The 19,112-nt window shown below is 39.1% G+C and overlaps 1 pseudogene; it reads right to left on the minus strand.

Moving 5' to 3' along the window:
• Positions 1–17,134: 17,134 nt before the first annotated feature.
• LOC124546311 lies at positions 17,135–17,252 on the minus strand (annotated as a pseudogene).
• Positions 17,253–19,112: the final 1,860 nt, after the last annotated feature.

Genomic DNA, 19,112 nt, shown 5'->3' on the forward strand with positions numbered 1-19,112 from the left:
ATTACGAATACTTCGACAGTTTACTGATAAAATTGTTATAGTCGAAGCGCATTTGTTCTGAACGCGGTTTGACTTCCCTCGATGTGAGTCTACTGACGAGAGTTCATTGGAGCGCCTAAGACTACCGCCTACCGTAAAAAACCCTCATGTGCACATCGCAAGTACTCTGCTACCAGAGTAGCTGCTTCCTTTGAGTAGTGCACCCATAACCAATCAAGGGAGTCCTACAAATCCCCACATGACAACGCAGGTCTAAAAATCTTGCTGTAGCATAGATTACGGGCGCTATTAACGAAAATATGTCAACTGTCACTATCATATTGTACTTTTCATCCCAATATTCCTTGTTCTTATTCATCATTTGCGTATCCCCTATAATACCACTAATCATTCGGTCGAACCCACGACACATCAGTGAATGTACGAGCCGTCCACAAACATAACAGCAAACCAGTGCTTAACGGTATTGGTTAAAAACAGTCTTGGTTGCAATTTTAGGTTTCTTATTTTTCAACTACGCGTTTCGCCTTATTTAGGCATCTTTAGTTTACGTCTTCTAGATGGATGCGAGAGGCACCAAGATCTGCATAACGAGTTCCCGTTCACAGGAGCGAGTAACAGTAAGATGGGGGCTCAGGTACCTTACTCGCTCCTGAAGATGCCTAAATAAGGCGAAACGCGTCGTTGAAAAATAAAAAACCTAAAACTGCAACGAAGACTGTTTTTAACCAGTACTAACTTATAAACTAACTTACGCTAATAACAACACACACTCATGCCCGAGGGAGGACTCGAACCTCCAGCGGGAGGGGCCGCGCAATCTGTGACATGGCTCCTCGAACGACGTGGTCACTCTGCGCGGCGGCATGATTTGTTTAGGACCCAACCACCACATTGGAATCCAGGTGTTTTATCTGTGACGTGCCGCCTGTTAGCTACTTTGTTCTGACGGACAACGAACGTTGGTTAAAAAGGTTACGAGTTTTTCTTCTCTGATGTTTTACTTATATGAATACTAAGATTTTGACATTCCCATGTAAAAGTTTTCAATATTTCTTAAAAAAATTTTGAAATATTAAAATAAGTTACATGGCAGTGTATATGTCAGGGTTGTTATTCCTTTTCGATTTATTGTTATACAGATGATCACTTGAATGTATGACTTCTAGTGCAACGAAACCGGTTGTAATAGAATAGTAAAAATGTAAATGACTAAATACAGCTAAAGCAGATTATTAATACCCAAGACGACTACTCGTAGTTGTGGTTGTGCTAACTCCAAGGTTTTCTACATCTGACTGACTGCCTTCTTGCATTAAAAATGCTGTTACGATTCAGCAACAAATCAATGTCATTAATTCTGGTTTGGATATTTCATGACAGAGGCCCATTTAGCATGTGACGATCAAGTTTCCGTGAGAGTACTGGGAAAAATCTGTAGGACTGAAGGGTAAGCATATTTCATTTCCATGTTTTGCCCGTGATAAAATTCAGAAATGGTCTGAATTTACAAATCTCAACCATCTAGTTTACTTCTAACGCTATTTATTAACAATTTCTGCTGGACAAAATTGTGACAGCTCGGACTCGTTTCTCTGTAAATATGCATTTAGGTATTCTCTTCAGGCAATTCAGTGTCCATTGCAACCTTGTGCTTTAGGATCCTAAATAGTGCGTAGAATATGGAGCCCACATTAATTAAAAATAATACAATTGTCCAAGTGACCTAACCATGTGTTATAAGCGCGGCAGTGCTTCAAGAGTGCGCTGTACAGGTACAACACGCACACGACCAGCCGTCACTGCCCCCAGGAGTGTCAGTCCAGCAAGATACGCTGGAGGAATGTCAGACTTGGAAAGTAGCAGAAGAGGAACAGACGGAAGTTAAACTGTGGGAGCAGACTGCAGGCCGCACGTGGATAACTGGCACTACTGCATTTTCCTGAAAAGTGCAAAGACTACACGTTCGATTTTTAATCCGCCCCGAAGATTCATGCCAGCACTTATGCCTCTCCAGCTGCTGATTAACAATAGAGTTTACTCACTCAATATATCTTACTTCCTCTGCAGAACATTGGGAGGGATGAGCATGACGATCAGTGAGTGTTTCTGTCGTTTTCCCAAAAGAGCGGAACACACATAAATTAAAAATGGCTCTCAGTCAGTCAGGTACATACCGCAAAGAGGCAGTTTATACACATTTAGAGAATAGCTTCGATGTTTCCTCAATAGCGAGGGACCACTGGAAGCAATTACGCGTGTGCTGTGTCTCAGCTAAAATATTTTATTTACGCCATTCAAATGAAAACATCATGTACTTGCATGATGCCTCACCCTAGCTACCTACCGCAATCTTCATCTTAATTGAGGTATGACGTCAAACGGGCCGACTTGGAGCAGGACAGGCCTCACAGGACATTTTAATTTCCACTGTCTATACTCTTACAAATAATTTCATAAAACTTTGCGAGCATAACCAGGAAGGATTCAGGATTCACACTCATACCAACTGAAGTTCAAAAACAAAACAAAATAACTTTTTTCCGTATGAAATTTCATAATTTTTTTCACTTACTAGTGCCTGAATTTGTTGCTATAGGTACACATTTCTTCATAAGTAAGAGAGATTCTTCGATGAATTTTGCACCATACTTATAGGTGTATGAAACACTATAATTATCCATATCTATTGAAAACTGTGTTACAAACTGAGATAACTGACTAAAAAATTTGAGTTTTTTCTAATTATGAAGTATAAAATGTAACAGCTCATTCATTTTTCCATGAGGTAAATAAATTCTAGAGTTTCATACACTTGTAAGTATGGTTAGTTTGATTTGCTAAATTCATCGAAGAATCTCTCTTACTTATGAAGAAAAGCGTGCTGATAGCAACAAATGCAGCCCATAGTTAGTGAAAAAATGATGAAATTTCACATAAAAAAATTATTTTGGTTTATTTTTGAACTTCCACTGCTATGAGTATGAATCCTGAAACTTTCCTGGTCATGCTGACGATGTTCAATGAATTTATTTGTAAAAGTATAGACAGTGGAAATTAAAATGTCCTGTGGTGCCTCTTCTGCTCCAAGTCGGCCCCGTTTGACTTCCTACCCTCCTTAATGTAAAACAAAAATAACTGGAGAACGAGTGAATTAACTCGAGTGGCATTCATGCGCAAACAGTTAAACAAATCATTACGCATTTGCAACTGGAACTAGTATCACTGATCGAAATGAACACAAAGTGCTCCACCTACCAGAGCGGAAAGACGGGTCGAGGGTGCATACAAAATCGTTGTCTCATTTGATACAGGTTTAACGCGTTTCGTTCCGCGCCAAGTATAACGCTCGTCCCCTTACCCTATTAGCGAAATGAAGCAAATTGTTCTCGGAAATTAAAACAAGGAGCAAATTGGTAAACCAGTTCTCCCGATGCAGTGTTTCTTGATGTTTTACTGCAAAGGCTACCGAGGAAACAAAATAAGCAATTTTTATGTATACTTTCAATGTATCGACGTAACAAGCAAGAAAGCAGTCCTTGTAAGAAATATACTGGTGTTCAAATCTTAAGGACGAAAGTAAGTTTCTCATAGGAAGAACTGATTTAGTACAGTACAGTAGAGTACAGAAGGTAAATTGAAAAAATTAGCATTGAGGCGAGCGGATATGATAGTTTTATTCAAAGACAAGAATTACATTGGAAGTAATCGCAACCCATGATGGTCTGCTGGGCAATACATATGCCGATACACGGTTGTTAACGGGGTGTAAGATCACCACGTACGGCACCGCATGCTCTTTAACATGCAACTATACTGGCCACAGGGCACGTAAGGAGTTTCTGTCATCGGTCGTTCCATTCCTCCACAAGTGCGGTCGACAAATGCTGGATGGTCGTTGGCGCATTTCGATGTTATGCAATGCATCTCGCCAACGAATGTCGCAGGTAATAGATAGGATTTAAATGCGAGAGACGGGCACGCCAATTCATTCGACAAATAACTTCTTGTTCCAGGAGCCCTTCTAACTGCGATGTTCAATGTAGTCGCGCAGTTTGATACACAGAAACAAAGTCACAGTCGAATGCACCCCTGAAAAGTCGCACATCGGGAAGCAGTGCAGGGTCAGAATATCGTTGGCCAGTGGGTGTAGCGGTTTCAGTGATTTGGAGATCAGTACGCCCTTGCAACATATGCCTTCCCACACCATAACACATGGACCATCTGTTCGAAGAGTTTCGTTCATGCTTGACACACCTTTAAATGGCGAGTAATCAATCAGGAACATTGTCAGAAATCATCGGTTCTATGGGTCACATGTTGTGTTGTGGTTCATGTTGAAGAGCAGTTGTGTGAACTATGCGAAATCATCATAGTATCTACTGTGTAGTACCCATGAAAAGAACTATTTCCGTCCAGATGTGCTCCTAGCAGACATACTATAAAATAGATAATATCCGATCTGATGAAAGAAAGATGTATATAGTCTTTTTGTTAGTTGAGTTTTTAGATGGAAATACTTTTCACAATAATGTCCTATTTTCTAAGCAGAGCAGCTCGGCGTACTGTAATGGGCAATGAAAAATTTCCGTTGGAGGACGTTACTGCACCATACATGCAACTCAGGCATATAAGCACCAATATGTAGACCAGGGGTCAGTGTGGCAATCCAATAGGAGTTTTTTGATCACCTTTTAACAACCAACTATTGACCTGCACTCTAGAGAGGATGCTCTGTAAAATGAAGTAATCTCTCTATAGCTGGAGGGTGTGAGGCAGCAGACTCAGCTACCATATCAGCTATGACTCTATCATCTATAACAACCATGAGACCTAAAAAGTCTGCCATTGGGATTTAAATTACGTTTGGGTAATTTTATTGCACATTATTCGTTGTCTGCTGTCTAATTCTTGTAATCAGGATAATTACTAGAAATTTAAGCATCGAGCAAAGGGCAGTACATTTGACAAAATGAGTTACGAGGTACGTATCATTGTGTGACATGCTCATATATCAATAAGCATTTGTATTAACGTCAACAATTTTAACGGAAACGAGAAATGAGGCCACACTTTCGGGACACAATGTTCCTGTTGACGCTAAAGCTAAAAAGCAGTATATTTGGCTTACAGTACAGTTGGAAACACGTATTTGGAAATATTTCTAAGGTCGAGAACACATCCAGGGAGCACAGCTCTCTTTAGCTTGGTTAGAGTTTATCGAACTTAAGATTCCTGTCCTGGGGCGGGAAACATGAGTATAGGATTTTGAGCGGTAAGTACTGGTCATGACTCACCGCAGTAAAGGTCCATTGAAGCATCTGAACAAAGATACATCACATTTCCTCTGAAATTTCAATTTAGTAATAAAAAGAGTTAAAGGAACATTTGAGAAACTGTTCTGAAATTACTTTCCGAAAGCGTGAGAGTGCAATGTTATTTTACACACAGCGTTTATTCTTCGTAGTGACTGACAATTTAATGGACTTTTATTTAAACCTTGTGCTGATACGAGTACACTAGTGCTTTTTTATGTTTATTACTTTGCAAAATAGTCTATATTGAGGTGGAATATGGGTGAGACAGAATGATGACTTCTTGTTAACAAATTGGAATTAAAGTTGTTGTTGTGTAGTTGTCCGTCGCATGTTAATTAGATGAAAGCACTAACATATATTTTGCTTTATTTGTTCTTTATTGTTTCTTGGCTTTTTTGCTACATAAACATTTTCCTTGTAGACATTTACATAAAATACACACGGAGAATATCAAGATTAACCGAGGTGCTGAGTGATGTGTAGATTTAAGTTGTAATTTAGTAATAGAATTATTATTGTTGATGTATGAAGGTAGAGTACTACTGACAGTTTTGGTTTAAATCACTGATATCAGCGGGTTTTAGGCGTCAGTGTTCCTGGAATTCTTACACTACCACATCCAGACACATGCGTCAAAGGCAAGACTTCGTCGCTCTAGGAACTCAAACATCATCATGTCTCCAAGGATATGACATGATCACTCCCAGAATTTAATGCGTCGTTGCCCTGTTAAGGCCAACCCAACTGCATGCCACATGACCCTCTCTGCTGCCCAGATATCAAGCCTTTGCTCCCATGCCCCCATTTGAGCACACAGTGGGCGTGTGGGTGTGTGGGTGGGTGGGTGGGTGGTTTGGGGATGGAGACCAGACAGCGAGGTCATCGGTCTCATCGGATTAGGGAAGGACGGGGAACGAAGTCGGCCGTGCCCTTTGAAAGGAACCATCCCGGCATTTGCCTGGAGCGATTTAGGGAAATCACGGAAAACCTAAATCAGGATGGCCGCACGTGGGATTGAACCGTCGTCCTCCCGAATGCGAGTCCAGTGTCTAACTACTGCACCACCTCGCTCGGTGTGGGTGTGTGGAATTTGTTTGCAGGTTGTGCAGTTTTATCACCGTCTCCACTATAGAGAAGCTGTGAGATGGCGAGGTCTATGATTGCGATGTCATGAGAATAACTCAGTGTTTATGGTATATGTAAGGTGTAATGCTGGTGTGAAGTTCAAATTTTTTATAATTTGTTTGTGTGAACACTGATATTTCTTCACTGTTTATATGTAAGTCTTGGTCTCATGTGTTCAGCCGATGAAAGGTTTGCGTTGAGGAAAGTAGTATTTAATGAGACTATTTGTTGGACGTGTATCAGAAGAAAGTACTGACAGCTTTCTACGTCAAGAACGGAAGGGTATGTTAGTGGAGGATCATATGACTGCAGATTTGTTCAGCAAATAATGGAAATACAACAAAATGGCGAGAAAATGCATTACCTAATGGGGTCCATCAACACAGCAAGTTGCATATGCTAGAATTGTATAATGTTTCTAAAATGTCTATGTGATCGCCCACAATCCAAGAAGCTGCAACGACAAATAATAGTAATTCACTGCTTGGGTGGATACTCGCTACAGCTCCTGGAGAGACCTGTCAGTAAACATTTGTGTACAATTATTATTATTAAATATGAATGACATTAAGCAGTGCAATAGGACATGGAGGTGACCCACCCACACAAGACCACAGCAGCAACAGCCAGCAAAAGTGTAGCACAATCAGGAAGAATAATGTTCTCTATGCAAGAAGTGATCTAAAATTGTCGCTATGTAAATAAATGTCCCACAAAAATGTTTAAGTTTTTTTTAAATTTTCAATCCAATCAATCAGAAACAGAAAATACACAATGAAAGTTTATGAATTACGAGCAAATGAACTGTCTCTGAGTACTGGAAGGTCTTGGTGATGCTAGTAGTACTGCACATTACTATAGGTTGTGTTCAGTGGCAGACATGTCTAATACTATTTGCACAGAGCCATGTTTGTGATGATGTAATAATAACAACAGTATATTTAGACCCTGTGTGGACGAGTTGCCTTTCATTCTGTGGTGCTGGAGTAATGTTGGATGCTTGTCAGCCATATGGAATGATATTCAGTTGTCAGAGCATATCATCACTTTTTGGTAACACATGCACCTGCAATTTCAGTATGCTGTTTCACAACGCACACACAAGCTGCCTGAATATTTCCCTGTCTTAAACAATGTTTTAATCACCGATGTATATAATATATATATATAAATGTATATATATATATATATATATATATATATATATATATGTGTGTGTGTGTGTGTGTGTGTGTGTGTGTGTGTGTGTGTGTGTTTTGTGTTGTATACAAGGCTAATTAGAGCAATTAGATTTAGAATAACTGTCAGAAACTAATGACTGTATTCAAAGACAGTTCATTGGTCTTCATTTGTAATATATATAATTACATAATGAGCACCACCACTACACATTTAGTATTAAATATTATAATAACCTCATTCATTTTTGTGATGAACTGGCAGTAGTGTTCATATTTGATAAAGTGGTGTGTAGAACATACAGTGATTGATAAAGAGTTCACCTATTTGTGAGATATCTGTCAAAGGGTAAGATTTCAAGACATACATCAATGCTTCCTGATGCAAATCACAATAAGTATTAGCGGTAATAGCACTGAATAAGAATACAGATGAAAAATATGTTTAACTAACAATTCTTTTCCTTCTAGTTGAAGAGAAGTTATTGCATTAACAGCCAGCTGATGTGGAAATATTTCTGTTCAATCTAACACATATTTTGAAAACCAGTGGCTGTAAGATAGTCAAACTCAGTATAATATAATATCAAAGTAGAGTTACTATTCGAAAACCCTTGAATTAGTGACATCAGAGTAATATTATCCATTTAGTAATAGTGATGACTATGTGGTATGAACACAGATTTCAGCATTGTGTCATACAAATGATCGCTCTCGATCAGTGATGCAGGGAGCCTCTACAAACTCTCTAAGGGAGCTCAGGGGGCAAATAAAATGTTTAACAACAGAGAATGGATAGTCTACATAAGATGATTTAAGCTCTTACGTATGCCTTCAACATTGTGTGGCATAACATAGGGTGTCAACTAAGATATTGACTTATGGGCACTATTATATGAGATCTTGTGAAGCAATCTGATGGAGTTAGCCAACCGAACTCTCCACCCAATGGGAAAAACAATAACTCAATTCTACAGTTCATTCTGTGAATTGATGGAGGTGGAAATGCATAGCTCAACTTTGTGAGACTAGGGTACAGGACAACGGTCTTATTGAATTTTGTTTATATACACAACTACATGTAAGTAGAAAGTTTGACACATATGTGTGTTATTTATTTTCTTCTGAAACTCCTACATCCAAATTTAAACGAGCAGTGGCCATCATGAATGTGTGTATGAAGTGCCATGACCACAATGTTCATGTAGTAGGTGGCTGGTCCTGCAATAACCGTGAAAACCAGGAGAAGGTGATGAATGGCTTGTTGCATTCTGTTAATGTATGTGTTTTGATTGCTAGGATATCTGATTGTGGGAAGATTAGTCTTATACTGTCACTATTATCACATCCTGAAGGAATTGATATCAAGCATGTATATATGTTTTCAATAATCCTATCCCACTGCAAATATTAACCATTACAAGACTTTTTCATGGCTCTGATAGAGTAACTTATCAGCAATTTAGCAAAAGCAGTGATGTTCTACCACTTGAGAAAGTAAAATCAAACAGTGTTCTCATATTTGAAGACTTCGTAGTGACCGATACACAAATATTTGTGTTCCAGCCATCAAATGAAAGCTGATGTCTTTTCATTTGAGCCTGACATATTACAGGCTTCAAAAGCAGTTGGCAACGGATAATGTGAGTCTTACTATGACAAACAGGACCCACTAAATCTGATATGTATTTATAAAGTGCATATAGGCCTGAAATGACGTTCAGTGCATTGGTTAACATATGGGGGCATTGCTGGACTCATTCACAGTCTAGCTTCCTTGTTATAGATAAACCGAAGGTGTTGAATGACATTCGATCTATATAAAACTTTAAGGAGTTTCTACATAAAACGTAGTGAGTCAACATGCAAGTGTATCAGTATAACATAGTCTATGTATAAGGTTGCATATATGTCACACCCTCATCCCAAGGCTGTGAAGCACTTCTATTTATACATTGACCGGAAGGTGGAGGAAATCTATGCAAAAGTAATAGAATTGGAATGTATTATCAAGGCAGTAACTAGAAAACGTGAGATATAGAATGACAGAACTGAAAAAGACAGCGCAGTACTAAAGGATGCAACTAGTTTTGCTAGAGGGATAGATACAAACTTCCATCCCATCATCGATGTAGTCTCATAATGTTTATAAGTTGTATGCCATCACAAAACTGACTTAGTATACAATAGCATGTCGATGATAAAGTGTACAGTTTCTGAAGTATGGTAAGCTTTTTGATGGAGATCACTATCGTTAAAATTATGGCAGTGGCGATGAGAGCAGTCTACCTTAGAACTGTTTAAAGCAGTGACAGAACGTCTGAAACAGTTCACAAATATTATTGAGGGAGACAAGAAAGAAGAAGAAGGAAGAGAAGAAGGAGGAGGAGGATGAGGAGGAGGAGGGGGAGGAGGAGAGGGTGCAGGAGGTGGAGGATGTGCTATTACCAGCTTCATTAGCCATCACAGTGACAGTGAATTACACAAAACGTAGTGAGTCAGAAGATAGAAAACATAGGTATTCACATTACAAGTTCAATAAAGAATGCAGTACGAAGTGGAATAACAAATCTGAAAGAACATCTGGTTTATTAGAGTTAATATGCCTAAAAATTTTGAACATTAAGAAGGGTGTCCCAAAATAAATAAAACAATACGATCTAATATTACAAATGACCAACGCGTATAGCAGAGGCAACACCTGAAAAGGACGAATGAAAGGCTCAGGTAGTAACAAATGCAAACGGTACTCGTATAATTAAGCCTATGTTAGCTGCTACACACGGTGAAGGCAAAGGCATTGAATTTCATAATAAAAGACTCAAAGATATATCTCAGGAATACAGATCTTACAATGACTCAATCAATGACTTCTTTGCGCTGTAGCAATGGAGATACTATCAAAGACAGTGCTGCTAAAGCAGAGTAACTAAACACGGCCTTCCGAAATGCCTTCACAAAAGAACAAGAAGAAAATATTCCATAATTCGAATCAAGAACAGCTGCCAACATGAGTTACGTAGAAATAAATATTCTTCGAGTAGTGAAGCAACTGAGATCACTTAATAAAAACAAGTCTTCTGGTCCACACTGTATACCAGTAAGGTTTCTTTCAGAGTCTGCTGATGCATTAGCTCCATACTTAACAATCATATACAACCGTTCGCTCGACGAAAGATCCGTACCCAAAGACTGGAAAGTTGCACAAGTCACACCAATATTCAGGGAAAGTTGTAGGAGTAATCCACTTAATTATACGCCCATATCATTAACGTCGGTGTGCAGCAGTATTCTGGAATATATATTGTGTTCGAAGATTATCAATTACCTCGAAGAAATCAGTTTATTGACACACAGTCAACATAGGTTTAGAAAACATCGTTCTTGTGAAACACAAAAAAAAAAAAAATGGTTCAAATGGCTCTGAGCACTATGGGACTTAACTTCTGAGGTCATCAGTCCCCTAGAGCTTAGAACTACTTAAACCTAACTAACCTAAGGACATCACACACATCCATGCCCGAGGCAGGATTCGAACCTGCGACCGTCGCGGTCACGCGGTTCCAGACTAAAGCGCCTAGAACCGCTCGGCCACATCAGCCGGTTGTGAAACACAACTAGCCCCTTATTCACATGAAGTGTTGAGTGATATTGACAAGGGATTTCAGACTGATTCCGTATTGTTGGATTTCTGGAAGCCTTTTAACGCTGTACCACACAAGTGCCTTGTAGTGAAATTGCGTGCTTGTGGAATATCCTCTCAGTTATGCGAGTGGATTTTTGGTTTCCTATCAGAGAGGTAACAGGTCGTAGTAACTGACGGAAAGTCATCGAGTAAAACAAAAGTGATTTCTGACGTTCCTCGAGGTAATGTTATAGGCCCTTTGCTGTTCCTTATCTATGTAAACGATTTGGAAGAAAATCTGAACAGCCGTCTTAGGTTGTTTGCAGATGTCGCTGTCCTTTATCGACCAATAATGTAATCAGAAGATCAAAACAAATTTGCAAAGATATCTGAATGGTGCGAAAATTGACAGTTGACCCTGTATAATGAAAAGTGTTGGATCATCCATGTGAGTGTTACAAGGAATTCGTTAAATTTCGGTTACACGATAAATCAGTCAAAACTAAAGACCGTAAATTTAACTAAACACCTAGGAATTACAATTACGAACAACTTAAATTGGAAGGAAGACATAGAAAATGTTGCGGGAAAGGCTATCCAAAGACTTCTTTTTATTGGTAGGACACATAGAAAACGTAACAGATCTACTAAAGAAATAGCCTAACCTTCGCTTGTCCGTCCTCTTTTAGAATACTGCTGCGTGGTGTGGGATCCTTACCTGATAGGACTGACGCAGTACATCGAAAAAGTCAAAGAATGGCAGCACGTTTTGTGTTATCGCCAAATGTTTGAGAGACTGTCACTGAATTATACAGGATTTGGGCTGGACATCATTAAAAGAAATGCTTTTTTCGTTGCGACGGAATCTTCACACGAAATTCCAATCACTAACTTTCTTCTCCGAATGCGAAAATATTTGATTGACATCGAGCTACGTAGGGAGAAACGATCACAACGATAAAATAAGGGAGTTCAGAGCTCGTACGGAAAAATATAGGTGTTTGTTCTTTCCGTGCGCTATACGAGATTGGAATAATAGAAAACTGTGAACGTGGTTCGATGACGCTCTGTCAGGCACTTAAATGTTATTTGCAGAGCATTCATATACATGTAAAACTGAAATCATAGAACGATTATCTGCTAGCAGATGAAATACAGATCACACGAACAAAATCATATCCATAATTAGGGAACTTTGAGAATGACATGTCATTGAGTAACTATGGCAATGGTTGTTCATGAGCTCCACAGGCCAGCACATTCCCACACAGCCTTGCCGCAATTCAAGGACCTTATGATTAATGGCCAGCTAATCTCATAAATATGTGAGAGTATTCGTGATCAAATAAAGGTTTCAGGTACATTACAATGGTCACACGTACATATTCCAAATTCACATGGGCTCTGTCTGTGAATGTAATGACAGAGAAGAAAGTGGTACAGGTATCTGAACAGTTGCAGCCGACTGCAACAAACTGGTATATTGACAACTTTTAAACCAGACATGGATGCTAATTTTACAGTAGGCATTTCAAAGCCGTCACAGAATGACGTGGAATAAAGTACTTTTCAACACTCCCATTTCAAAGCTAGTGTTGAACTGGACGATCAAAAACCAGAATGGTATACATTTTTTAACCCTTGAGGATCATTCAATTGGCTCGACATTGTACCACAAATTTCTTACGGATATCCATGTACAATTAAAAGTAGAGCTACTGATGTCCATGATAGTATGCTTCTAAATACAGTAGACGTTCATATTAAGTAAATAGATCCATGCAAGCAGAAGTTCAGCGCTGGTGATGTGGTGCATATTTACAAATACAGAACTACGTTTGAGAATACTTCCTGACTGGTGAACAGAGATATTAACAGTTTGGAAAGTACAGGACACCAGCAGAAGAAATTACATCTTCAAGGACAGTGACAGTGAAGAAACTACAGCGAGTTTATTCAAAAGACAGTTATGGAAAAGCTCTAAACCGGACGTGTTCCTTTAGAGCTGGTCATAAGATAGTGAGGAAACAAGGCGTTAGTGGAATGGCTCGACTTCCTTTCAGAGCTCGACAGCTGGTTCAACGCTCGCGATTCAGTATGTAAACCAAACCAAACCGCAAACCATGCAGTAACATGACACGAGTGGTAGGAAATACATCACCACAGGAGAGGTTGGTATTCTCGATAACCTAGTAGTTATGTTTCATATCTCTGGGTACAATATGTGTCGGCGTGGAAGGAGGCTGAAAAAGCGTCTACCTCATGGCGATAATTGAATTAACATAGTAAATGATAGCTTGAAGCAGCACGAGATTACTAACATAGGAAATAAACGTCGTTGCGTTGTAGACCGAATATTAGCTGTTAAGGCCAAGCAGATATGTAAAAAAAAAAAAAAAAAAGAAAGGAAACTGGTATAGGACAATGCATTGCTGCATTTGCCGTCGATAAAGGAATATGTGCCCTAACCTAAATTGTGTGGAGATCTCTATTTCAGGCAAATTGTGAATGATGTAGCTGTGGTAGAATGGGGAATGAAAGGGACTTGTTATAGTCCACAGGTTATTCCTCATCTAACACCTCTGGCGGAGTAGTTCCGTTTATAATTTCTGCATGTTAACGGCTATCAGTCATTGGTTCATTAGCATGTATAGCTGCTGCCGTAACTCAAGTACTAAGGAATACAGAAAACACAGAGAACCAACAAATAAGCTAAAAGACATATGACAATGGAGGCCATCACTATTGTTCAAGGACGACATGCAAAATGTAGGGATTCCGCTGTTCAGAAAAAAAGCTCATAGCGATACTATTGGAAATATTGCTTACAACCCTAGATCTGCCTTAAGTCGTCATAAATCTCAAAATCCCAAGATTTTACGATATGTTTGTGAGAATACATTACCAAAGATGATGTGGAAATCCAAAGAGCTCATTCTGATGTGTATGTTAACAAACGGTAATACCATCTACTACTTTGATTCATTCATCGATTTAACACCATCAGAAGAAATCTGTCATTGCTTTACCGACAAGAACCAGGTTCTCTACAATTTTCGATGCTACCAGGACTTGAAGTCCTTTCTCTGCTGTTTTCTACGTCTACTGTTTTTCGTGAGAATTGCGTAAAAACAAACAGTATGCACTTCACTGCATCAGTTAAGGTTTGGATGTGATGTTGTACACTCTAACTTTAAAAGAATATTCGTCTAAAATGTAAAGTGAACTACTTTCCTCCAATAGATATAAGTAAGGGGGATTGGCATATTACATTGTTCGCTCTGGAAACACGCGGCAGAATAGGTAAAATCCTTGATGCAAACAGCAAACTGCGTCTAAGAGCTGGTGAAGTTAGCTCCTGGTTGCTATGATACTGATGATTAAGTGCATATATACAACGACTTTTAAAAGATTTTGATTTGTGTGCAAACGTTAATACATTTAAAACAGAAATAAAAACAACAGAAGAGAGAGTGATTTAGATTATCAAAGCATATGTCTCTGCGTCGACATAGATCTGAATGTCTTACAAAACGTTGGATATTTTTCCAAGAGTTCACATTGCACCCAGACTCCCTGCAAAGTCAAATAATTTATTTCTTCGTAATTTTTTAATATTTATTATGCCTTGTATAATGTATCTATGTATGTATACCTTTATCCCAATTTCATTGTCTCTTACCGAGAAATGATCATTTGTTATCCTTGTGTAATACATTGGAAAGAGTACGGCTCAATTTTCATGTAATTACCCTATTAACAAGTTACCATCGATCTCAGTCGTACGAATATATTTACCTGTTATTCTTTATGTCAACCATTTTGTCTAACGTTATATATGAAATCTATTGTAAAGAATTTTAGCAAGTAATACTAACTTGATTCACGAAAGCAATAATATTACGACTACGCGTGAGTCGCTATGATCCTCGTGGAGTCATCGCTCCTCACGCGGGAAGCAGTGTAATATTATTGGATTTCAGCCACTTTGCATGTGAGATATTTGTCATTAAAGAAAAGGACACCCAACAAGCGGTAGTTCGTAAAGATGTTAAGCATCACAGCGCGAAAGTAAAGAGATGAAATATTTTTTTTTTTTTTTTTTTTTTTTTTTGTGCGCCTATACCAAAACGGGCGTCCAGCGTTTAAATACTCTAAATAAATATTATGACCCGCTGGGCGCCGATATTTAAAATCATTGCCGCAGTGGTTCATAGCAAGAAGCTGCGAAACAGAAGAAAGAACACTCTTATCTTTTGTTAAGAAATATTCTAGAAACTTCATTATCCCTAGTACTTTTGGTCGCCGACATGTGACGACGTACTGCATATAATTGCTACAAATTGTATTTTTATTTTGTGTAAAAACTATGTGAAACGACGAACAAACATTTCGGTAACTCGGGTGTGGATACTATGTACTTACGCACACGCAAGGACGTTTAATTTTAAGAAGGAACGGACTGACAAAGCAACGATTATTGGATTGCGCCATCCACAAAATAAATATCAGATGTAAGTCATGCATTTATTGTGTATTTGTCAATGTTTAGACGTTAAATGCCAATTTGTTCAAAAATATATTTAAAATATATGAGCTTTGTTAGAGGTTCGCTATTTATTGCGGTGACTCGATTGTATTTGGGAGACCACTAATGTGTTCAACTTCCGATCTGTTAATCTTTTTCTTACGGAATTCCACTAATTTGCCTTCATTTCCACTTTTAGATTCAAATATGTCCCCTAGATATTTTCATTGAAGATTCTGTTTGCGTGAAGACAATCCGGGTCAAAAGGTCAATTATTCGCGTAATCATTCCGTACGTCTCCTGAACACAATCGAGAACCGACGCATCGGTGATCAATTAATAATCTCTCTCTCTTTTAAAGTCGTACTAAGAAACGGCCACACAGCCGTAAGTACGCAGTCTAGCGTTAGGTTACATTTTGTCAGTAAATATTACCAACCAACAGTTACAGCATCACTATTATTAATAAGCAAGTTCTTAACGCCAGAAGCTGCAGTACATTGTTATTGCCTATTATGAATCTTGCAGTGTTCGAAAGTGACTCCTTGGTTGTACCGTCAGTTCGTGCAAATGGACAGCGTTTTACAAGATGATTTCTTTGCCGAGGAAGAAATTGTCTCTCAGCCGAACTTAGAGGGTATGAAAGCGGAGAATCCATCTTGAGAGTCGTTGACAGTGGTAAGAAAATTGTTTTGTTATTAACCTCGCATTAGCAGCACAATAGCTGCTTTATTGTAACGCTATACTTCACTTATTGTGCGCTTTAGCGCTTTCTGGTAAATATGTTCTGAATATCCACTTTATTACTGGTTCTCATGTAAATCCAGAACGACCAACAGGCGAGAAAGGCAGTAACATTGAAATTACATGCACAGAAGAAGAATTAATTTCGTACATGGGGTTCTCAGTCCTTTATTGTGACTTTTAGTGTTATAATGATATTATAATTGTTGTTATTGTAAAGAAATGAATTTGATATTCTACTTTTGTCTTCTTAAGCTAATTTTTCAAACGTTTATTGTCTAGAAAATTCGTTGACTCCATTCAAGAATGCTGAAAATGGCGCAGCAGTCACTGTTACGCTGGAGACGACAGTACTTCTTCACATTTATTGGTACACGATGGTGCTGATTTTTTAGCATAAAAAAACTTTGCCCGAAAGAAAAACAGGCCATGAAGACCGAACCGTACCATCCGACTGCCGTTCCATCCTCTGCACACAGGCGTGACTGGATGCCTATACGGAGGTTCATGTGGTCAGCACACCGCTCTCCCAGCCGTACGTCAGTTTACGAGACCGGAGCCGCTACTTCTCAGGTAGCTCCTCAGTTTCCCTCGCAAGGGCTGAGTGCACCCCACTTGCCAACAGCGTTCGGCAGACCGGATGGTTACCCATCCAAGTACTAACCCAGCCCAACAGCGTTTAACTTCTGTGATCTGATGGGAACCGGTGTTACCGCTGCGGAAAGGCTGTTGCCTTGATTCTTTTACTGCAATTCAGATAACTTATCGAAAGTTGACGTTAGGAAAGATGTTGAAAGTGGAGGTACAGAATTTTGTGGTGACTTAAATAGTGACAGGAAAAGGAAATCTAAGGCCTGTCCTGAAGATGGGAAGAAAAGCACCCACAAAACTGTGAGAATGTGCGGACAAGCGTGTATTGGATATAAAAGAAGTCGAAGTGGCAGACTTACTCATAATAGTTTAAGAGAGGCACGAAAATTAGAATCGATGTATACATCAAACGTGTGCCAAAAATCCGTTCAAAGGAAGCGGCATCAAGTTTCTGTTAGTGACGGGCAGGCAATTTTCAAGAATTTCTGGGATACGGTGTCATGGGATCAGAGGAAGATGTACGTAATCATTCTTGTGGACACAATTCCGGACAAGCTTCCATGGAAGATCAATGGTGAATCTAGGAGAAATGATACGGGCAAACATTAAGTATGCGAAAAAGTGTTTCTCAATAATCTTGGCATTTAAGAATAGATAGTGAGATATTGGCTGAATAATTCCAAACATGAGACGAACCCTGATTCAGAATCGTCACGTTCCCGGATAAAACAAACAAAGAAGAAAGATGAGAAAAACATCGCACAAGAATACCTGGTCTGTCTTCCGATACAGCCGTTACATTATTCCAGAAAATCCTCCTCCAAGCTATCTTGAGCCTATTGTACGAAGCAAGCAACAGCTGTATGGACTCTTCATCGAAAAATGTAGTAAGGAACAGGTTTCAGCATTCACTGGGACCACCTTCAACTTGCTATTTGAAGAGAGTAATCTTATCTTATTTTCCCCGAGAAAGACCACTGCAACTTGTGTCGTAGTTACAGACTCGGAACGTGAGTGAAGACATGTGGAAGCAGCATGTACAACAGGAAGAGCACGAAAGGTTGCAGAAATATCTACATAAGAAGGATGCAGATTCCACACCACTTTTAGAGGACAGTGCAGCTAATTATAAAGTAAAATTAGCTGTCCATAACTTTACAATGAATAATTTAGAATGTCATGACGCAGTGTGTTACTCGTTCGACGAAACACAAGGTCGTGTGACTACGACCTCACGTCGGGTAGACCGTTCGCTGGGTGCAGGTCTCTAGACTTGACGCCATTGTGACGACTTGCTAGTCGATGGAGGTGAAATGATGATGATTGGGACAACACAACACTCATTCTCTCAGCAGAGAAAATCTATGACCCAGCAAGGAATCGAACCCGGGCCCTTTAAGATTGACGCTCTGTCACGCTGACCATTCAGCTGCCGGGAGCGGTTGAAGCGCAAGGTGAAATGATTGCATCAAGTTTTGCCATCGTAGACGTACTATCCAAAACATTGGTATTCTGACGGTTGTACATATCTGAACAGAAACGTGATGTTACCAAACATTCTCTTTAGATTAGCAGTTGCTTCAGGGGTACTTACTATGCAGAAGTTTCTGTAGAAAGGTCTAACAATACCAGCACTTGCAAAGTAGCAGCATAGCAGCATATGTTCGCTTTATCGGGCAACGAGGATGGTATCGTCAGAATGGAAATAATGAAGTCACTGTAAAAAAAAGTCATAAATTTTGGCACTTATCTTGAATGGATTCCCACGTCGACTTCGTCGAAGTTGTTATGGCTCATCTTGTTGATTCTAGGGTGATTCCAGTTTGACTGCTAGAAGGTCCAGATCTGTGTTTTAGCCATGTTTGAAGACCTACCAATTGCGTTTTTCAGGAAATTATTAATGATCAAACAATCCCAGATCAGAACAATGGTATGGTAGAAATGATTTTTGATTTCTTGTTCACGATCCACATTTTTATTAAACTTCTTGTAAATTCACATAT

This window comes from Schistocerca americana, chromosome 8 (genome assembly GCF_021461395.2).
Source record: "Schistocerca americana isolate TAMUIC-IGC-003095 chromosome 8, iqSchAmer2.1, whole genome shotgun sequence".
Lineage (NCBI taxonomy): Eukaryota > Metazoa > Arthropoda > Insecta > Orthoptera > Acrididae > Schistocerca > Schistocerca americana.